This window comes from Impatiens glandulifera, unplaced genomic scaffold (assembly GCF_907164915.1).
Source record: "Impatiens glandulifera unplaced genomic scaffold, dImpGla2.1, whole genome shotgun sequence".
Lineage (NCBI taxonomy): Eukaryota > Viridiplantae > Streptophyta > Magnoliopsida > Ericales > Balsaminaceae > Impatiens > Impatiens glandulifera.
In genome coordinates this window covers 1-9019 of record NW_025919610.1, presented here as the reverse complement: position 1 = coordinate 9019, position 9019 = coordinate 1, and the positions used below count along the sequence as shown (strand labels likewise).

Sequence of the window (9019 nt, the reverse complement as noted above, 5' to 3'; positions counted from 1 at the left end):
TTAATTTGGGTAAGTTAATTTGGGTTGGGTTAAATATGGGTTGGGTTGAGTATGGTTTGAGTTTAATTTGGGTTGGGTTAGGGTTATGCAAATTACCCAAATTATATAAATTTAATTTAATTCTCAATTATTAATCCAATATAAACTAATCATCTTTTAAATTCAAGTTGAACACGTTTTTGACATATTTAACACGTTTTTTCACACGTTTAACACATTTTTGGCACATTTAACACGTTTTTGACATTTTTAACAAGTTTTCACACTCATAACACGTTTTTTACATGTTTAAGACGTTTTCACATTTTGACACGTTTAACAGGTTTTTACATGTTTACACGTTTAACACATTTTAACATTTTTGTCATGTTTAACATGTTTTTGACAGGTTTAATATGTTTAACACGTTTTGACAAGATTAATACATTTTTCACGTTTTTGGCATGTTTAACATTTTTTGCCATGTTTAACACGTTTAACACATTTTTGACAAGTTTAACACGGTTTTCACGTTATTTGCACGTTTAACACGTTTTGACATTACAACACGTTTAACATGTTTTTGATATGTTTAATACGTTTAACAAGTTTTTTATATGTTTAATACGTTTAACACGTTTAACATATTTTTCACATTTTTAGCATGTTTATCACATTTTTGACATATTTAACATGTTTTTTACACTTTACACGTTTTTTACACGTTTTCATACGTTTAACACGTTTTTTACATTTTTTACACGTTTAACACATTTTTTACATGTTGAATACATTTAACACATTTTTGATATGTTGAACACGTTTCACACGTTTTGGCTCATTTAATATATTTTTAACATATTTAATACGTTTTTTACGTTTTGGCAAATTTAACACGTTTTTGACATTTTTGCATATATGATATATTTTTGACATGTTTAACATAGTTTTTGCACGTTCACACATTTTGACAAGTTTTAACACGTTTAACACATTTTTGGCATGGTTAACACGTTTTTGATATGTTTAACACGTTTTTTCACGTTTTTAGCACGTTTAACACGTTTGTCACGTTTTGACATGTTAAACAAGTGATAAACATATTAAACGTATCAAAATATGAGAAACGTGTTAAACATGTTAAATGTGTCAAAACGTACCAAAAACGTGAAAAATGTACTCAAAATGTGAAAATATGTCAAAGATGTATGAAACGTGTCAAAATCGGTTAAACGTGTCAAAAACGTGAAAAACGTGTTAAACATTTGAAAAACTTGAAAACGTTTGAAAAACGTGATAAACATGTTAAAACATGCCAAAAAAGTGAAAAACATGTCAAAATGTATTATATGTGGCGTACTCGTGAAAAACGTGTCAAACGTGTCAAAAACGTGTTAAACGTGTTAAAAGTGTGTTAAACATGCCAAAACATGAAAAATGTGTTCAACGTGTCAAAAATATGTTCAACTTGTCAAAAACGTGTTAAACGTGCCAAAAACGTGAAATACATTTTAAACATGTGAAAAACATATTAAACGTGTAAAAAACGTGAGAAACGTTTAAACGTGTGAAAAATGTGTTAAATGTGTGGAAAATGTGTTAAACGTGTCAAAACATGCCAAAAACGTGAAAAATGTGGAAATGTGTTAAACATGTTAAAAATGTGTTAATAATGTCAAAAACGTGTTAAACGGATAAAAATGTGTTAAATTAGTCAAATACATGTTAAATGAAAAAATAAAAATAAAAAAATTTGGGTTACCTAACCCATATTAGTAAATAATATGGGTTGGGTAAATTTAATTTGGATTGAATATGGGTTGGGTAATACGGGTTGAGTTTACCCGTTTGCTCACCCCTAATTAAGGTAATGTGTTCGAGTATTCACACCGAATAATTTAATAAATATGATATTTTAATTTTAAGAATCTGATTACAATTTACTTAGGATTTAATTTGAATATGGAGTTAAATGGTTGAGTGAGGAGGTAGTTGAATCAAATTGACAAGTTTTCATGATTTAAAGATAATTTGGATAAAGGAGGTAGAATCTAAAATTTAAGAAATGAAAAAATAAATTGATTTGGGGAATTTAATATACCTTTTGATTTCTTTTAGAAAATGAACGGGTAAATGATAAGCAATTGATATTGAAAATATTATTGAGGATTAAATTAAGCTTATTAAAGATTATTTCAGTGAATTAGAATTAACTTAAGTAAAATAGATTTAATTTTAAAATTTGTTCAATTTAATGTATTTCTTTATATATAAAAATAAACCTTAAACAAATATTATATTTTTTTATTAGTTTTATTTATATATAAAAATAAATATTATATATATTAGTATTATATAACTTAATCTAAAAAATTTAAAAATTGAAATTATAATAAAAACTTATATAATATATTTTATTTATTATATATATATATATATTAAATTTAAATATTTAAAAACATTGATATATAAATATATATATATAATATAATAATATAATTTTAAGTTAGAAATTTGAAATTTTAAATTTGAAATTTTAAATTTTAAATTTGAAATTTGAAATTTGAAATTTGAAATTTGAAATTTGAAATTTGACGTGTATCGAGATACATGGAAAGATATCAAATATTGTCAATCAACCTCGGGGAAGGTGTGTCGGTATAACAAATAACAGAAAATTCCCAAAATCAAAGACAATCAAAAAGTAAATATTAACAGAATATTCTAGACAATTAAAAAAGTAAATCTTTAAGTAAATCTATAAGATAATGTTGAATTAAAATCCAATCAACTACCTCTTCACCATATATAACAATCTTCATTGGCCTCGCTTGGCAACCAAATACTGACTTCGTCGACGATCCAAGTTGCGCCCCACCTTGAAAATTGTCGAGGATCTAGTCGTCTACCATGTCTATTCCTCTGGCTCTTTCCTCTTCTCCAGCATCATTCCGTTGGGGTTGAAGCAGGTCATTCGTATGGTCAAACCTATTAATAACAATCACCGGGGAATCTTCACGATCGAGGTTGCACATATTAACAGAACTACTCTTCGGATTGGGTATCTGGTCTCAATTGTCGGTTCGATTTCGGGGTGCATCTGTCTGATGCTGGTGTTGATCATTATGGTTTAGATTAAACTCAGGGGACTCTTGATTGTGAGAGTATTCACATCTATTGATCGATGTCATCCCTATACTGATTTTGGTTCCTTCTGTTCTTCTCTTTTACGTTTGTATTCTTTTCTATACTTTTGGGCAAATGATGTTCCTTGCATACCATATTCACCTGGAACCGTCGTGATCAACCAATTTTATTTTTCAAAATCCTAACTGTTCATCAATTACTGATAATCATGATGATGATACCCTAAAAGTGATGGCGGTTGCGCAGAAGTAGAAGTAATCCGATTATACTATTACCGATGTCGATCTATATGATTCCATGTTCGGAGTAGAGCGGCTAAGAGATTTCATTTACGGTAACTCTAGATTGATAATCTAATTTGTAATTCTTCTCTAATCTTGAGATCATAACTCAAGCATTGTTGTTACTTGAGAACACTAACAAGGAAATGTGGTGTAATTAGAAATCTTAGAAATCTTAGATTGGGTAGTGGAACATCATTATCTATGTTCTCTGTTTTTCATGATATTAGGATCATTGATAATATATATTTTTCATGTTGATCTCTTAGATGTTCACGCAGATAAGAGTATTTTTCATCGTTTTCAAGTATAATTCATGTGGTCAAAGTATGCTTCGGAAGATCTTCCTTAAACAAGACAATCTTATCGAGGGTAAGTTCTTCATGTTTTCTTTATCAACCTTTTTCTCCTTGGATAATAAATATATATATATATATATATATATATATTTTGCATGTGTTGCAGATGTTCTACCCATATTAACAAGCAATTCCCCACAAACTTCATAAATCAGGAGCAAATCAGATCTATGTGGTAGGTTACTTATCCTATCTCTGATAATTTTGTCAAATATAAAATGTGTGATTATTTTTATGAAATAATTAATGACACGGAATTGATGGCATTGGTCATGAGTACTAATTTACTCCTAATTTAAAATTTGTATGGAATATTTTTCCCTTTAAATAGTTCAAATACAAATACACAACTTTAGAGGCAAATATGATCTTAAGTACACTTTGTTATGTAGTTCTGAACTTATTGTTTAAAGAATTGAATGATGTAATAGGTTGCTTTAGATAACAACATGAAGATGGTGTGATTGCAACTCTCAACTTTTGATTAGAGTTAATATTACATTACTTTCCATATCATGAAAGTGAATCAAATGAGAGACGTAAATATATGCCATGAAGAACAGTCACTTGTTGGTCCATACATATATAATAATTATATTTATCTTTTTAATGTATTTATTTAATATAATTGTTTGAATAATACTATAAACTATATTTTAATTGCATTATATATTATTAGAATCCTCATTCATTATATATCAACATTTATGAGTTCAAATAAGTTTATTTTTATCCTACTTAAATTTATATTATTATATTTCTATTTTAGATGCATGATATGTTTTTATGCATTATAGGTTTATTTTTAAATGCATGATATATTTTTTTATGCATAATAGATTTTAAAAATTATAAGAATTCAAATTTAAATAATTCATATATATTTGGAAATAAATAAATCTTTAATTTTAGTTTAACTTTTGTAAATGTTAAAAATATTAATAGAGTTTGTATTAGATTTATTAAAATCTTATTTTACATTTTTTATTTTTAATCATATATAATTTAAATTTTAAATACATCAAATTTAAATCAAAACTATTACATTATTTAATTTTATTTTTAAAATATGGATTATTATTTTTAATATAAATTTATTTTCTCATTAAATTTAAATTTTGCATTAAAAATATTTTTATGAAATTTAAATTTTCATTATACATATTTTACAGTAAATTTTTATTTAACATATTTTATATCAAATTTTTTATTTTTATACTTATATATTTTTGAAGAATATATTTTTTTTAAATATTCTTATTATTTTTATAAATAATTTTAAATTAAACTTATTTTTATATTTAATTCATAAACAAATTTTTATATTTTTCATTAAACATATTTTCCATTAAACTTATAAAAATTATATTTTTTTAAATTTAATCTAATATAATTTAAATTTTACATTTAACTTATTTTTATTAAATTTATATTTGCATTAAACTTATTTAAAATAAATTTTACATTAAATTTTAATTAAATTTAATTATATATTTCTTATATTAAAAATAATATTTATTTATTAATAATCTTATAATTTTTTTAATAATTTTAAATTTTTACTTAAAGTTAAATTTATTATTAATTCTTAAATAAATTTTATATTTTATATTAAAAGTATTTAATTAAATTTAAATTTTCATTATACATATTAAAATTTATTTTTTTCTATAAATATAATATAATTTAAATTTATTTATTTAAATTTTTTATAATTTTATTTTTTTCTATAATTAAATTTAATTTAATTTTAAAATTTACATGAAATTAAATTTTTTCATTATATTTATTTAGTTTTTTACTTATATATTTCTCATATTAAGAATATTACTTGTTTTTAAAATAGAAGGTCTTCTAGGTAATTTGTCCTTTTTATAAATAATTTTTAAATTTCAATTAAATTTTTATTATATTTTTAATTTATAAACAAACTTTTATATATTAATAAAATTACATTTATTAAAATTACATTTTTTTTCTATTTAGTCAAATATAATTTAAAAACATATTTTCAATTAAATTTTATTTGTTTTTTTACTTATATAAAAAATATTAAATATTCTTATAATATTTATAAATAATTTAAAATTTTATTAAACTCATATTTATCATTAATTAAAAAACACATTTTTATATTTTGTATTAGATGTATTTTCATTAAATTAAAATTTAAACTTATTAAAATTTTAATCAAATATAATTTAATTTTTTTTATTAAACTTACTTTCATTAAATTTAAAATTGTATGAAGTTTATTAAAAATATATTTTGTATTTTTTATTTAGATTTTTACTTATATAATTTTTATATTAAGAATATTATTTATTTTTTAAATATTTTTATTATGTTTATAAATAATTTTAAATTAAATTTATATTTATCATTAAATCTTAAACAAACTTTTATGTTTACATTGAAATTATAAATTTTTTATTATTTCTATTTAATCTAATATAATTTAAATTTTTAATAAACCTATTTTTATTAAATTTTCATTTACATTAAACCTATTTAAAATAAATTTATATATTTTTTATATTAAAAATAATATATATTTTTTAAATAATATATTATTTTTAAAATATTCTTATAATGTTTAAAAATAATTTAAAATTTTGAATTAAATTTAAATTTATTATTAATTCATAAATAAATTTTATATTTTATATTAAATATATTTAATTAAATTTAAATTTGCATTAAACTTATTAAAAATTACATTTTTATAAAAAAATATAATATAATTTAAATTTAATTTTAGTTTAAATTTTTTAAAATTATTTTTTCTATAATCAAATATAATTTAAATTTAAAATTTGTATCGAACTTATTAAAAAAATCCATTAAATTTTATTTAGGTTTTTACTTATTTATATCTTATATTTAGGTTTTTACTTATTTATATTTTATATTAAATATATTTAATTAAATTTAAATTTGCATTAAACTTGTTAAAAATTACATTTTTATAAAAAATATAATATAATTTAAATTTAATTTTAGTTTAATTTTTTTAAAATTATTTTTTCTATAATCAAATATAATTTAAATTTAAAATTTGTATCGAACTTATTAAAAAAAATCCATTAAATTTTATTTAGGTTTTTACTTATTTATATCTTATATTAAGAATATTACTTGTTTTGTAAATATTTTTATAATTTTATAAATAATTTTAAATTTTAATTAAAACTTTTATTATATTTTTAATTCACAAACACACTTTTATATTTGTATAAAATTAAAGTTTACATTAAATTTATTAAACTTACATTTTCTCTATTTAATTTAATATAATTTAAATTTTTCTTAAATTTAAATTTTGCATTAAATTGATGTTAATTAAATTTAAATTTTTATTAATTTTTTCAAAAACAAATTTTGAATTAAATTTTATTTAGTGTTTTACTTGTACATCATTTTATTAAGAATATATTTTTTTTAATTTTAATTAAACTAATATATATCATTAATTCATAAACACATTTTTATATTTTACATTAAATGTATTTTCATTAAATTTAAATTTAAACATATTATAATTTAAATTTTTTCTATTTAATCTAATATAATTTAAATTTTGTATTAAACTTACTTTAATTAAATTTAAATTTGGATTAAGCTCATTAGAAACATATTTTTTATTTTTTATTTAGATTTGTACTTATATATTTCTTATATTAAGAATATTATTTATTTTTAAAATATTCTTACTATTTTTATAAATAATTTTTATTTAAATTTGTATTTATCATTAAATCATAAACAAACTTTTATATTTTGCATTAAACTTAAAAAATTGTATTATGTCTATTTGATCTAATATAATTTAAATTTTTGATAAACCTATTTTCATTTAATTCAAATTTATATTAACTCTATTAAACACATATTTTACATTAAAATTTATTTTTTATATTATGAATAATTTATTATTTTATATTTTATATATTTTTATTAAATTTAAATTTTGTATTAGTATTAAATAACAAACCAATATTTGAGAAAAGAGATTTGAATTCGAACACGTTTTCGTTTTGTGCTTGATAATGCAAAAGATTCAAAACAATTAAAAGAAGATCTTTAGGTAATCTCCAAGAACATTGTGTAAGTAGAGAGGTATGAGGAATTTTCGTATTACAATAATAGTGAAGGTCCAAGAATGCACATACCACATACCGGGTGAAACGATTTAAATAAATTCAAGAAGCGATAATTTATTAGGATCAATACTAAGGTGAAGTTTGTTGTCCGGTTACGAACTTCTCAAGAAGATCAAGGTAATGTTTGTTGTCTAAAATTTTAGAAATAGAAACTATTTTTTTCTTAAATTTGCAGGGTTCGTCCAAATTTAGAGATATTCCAGTTATGATAAAGTTATTGAAAAATGTATTGGATCGAACTGACAGGTAAAAATTATTGATTGATTATTTTTATATGATCTAATCAACCGTTACTTCTGATGGTAACTTCTACAAAACCACTTATGATCCTCTAAATTCTTTATTTGGATAGAAACTTGGTCATCATCTTTTACCTACTATTACTCATGTCTCGTCTTATCTTTCTATGATCTTTAGTCAATAAATATTTTTGAAGTTATTTTTGAGATCTATCACTTTGATTATCAGGGATTAAAATGCATTAGGAGTTTTCGCTATGCTGATCAGAATAGACTAACAACCAGCATCAAACATTCCAATTATTGGCTATATATTGAATGTTAATGGACCTTTGAAACCACAATTGGATAGTAAACTCTCCATATGAAGGCTTCTGCATTCGCTTAAGTTATTTTTATATGGTAAGGTAGACCTAATTAAAATTTGAAATTTATTTTCAAGTTTTCTGATCTTGTTGGAATTTGATAAATTGTTTTGAAACATTTATCACGATATTGTTTCACACTTTTGAATATTAGTGTGATGAAAAAGTTATATGGTTGTGTTTCAGGAGTGCCATCATTCAAAGGGTTTTTAGTAAATTTTCTACATTAATTTTTTTAATGGTAGTCAAGCTTGAGGTCCTTTTCATCTCTTGTCTCTTCCAGTTTTGGGCTTCTAACAAGGAGACATACAACGCAGTATACGTGATCGTAGCAGCATGCATAATGGATTATACATTTCTTTGCCGATAAAAGCAAAGAATTCATTAATTCACAGGTTGCGCTCCTTATTCTCTATGAAATCTAAATTTTGAAACTATTGATACATTTTTTTTAGTTTATACTTTTAGCATACAAAGATAAAGTGT

General features: G+C 21.2%; 1 pseudogene; it reads left to right on the top strand.

Annotated features, from left to right (window-relative positions):
- Positions 1–2787: 2787 nt before the first annotated feature.
- Positions 2788–3160, top strand: LOC124918264 (annotated as a pseudogene).
- Positions 3161–9019: the final 5859 nt, after the last annotated feature.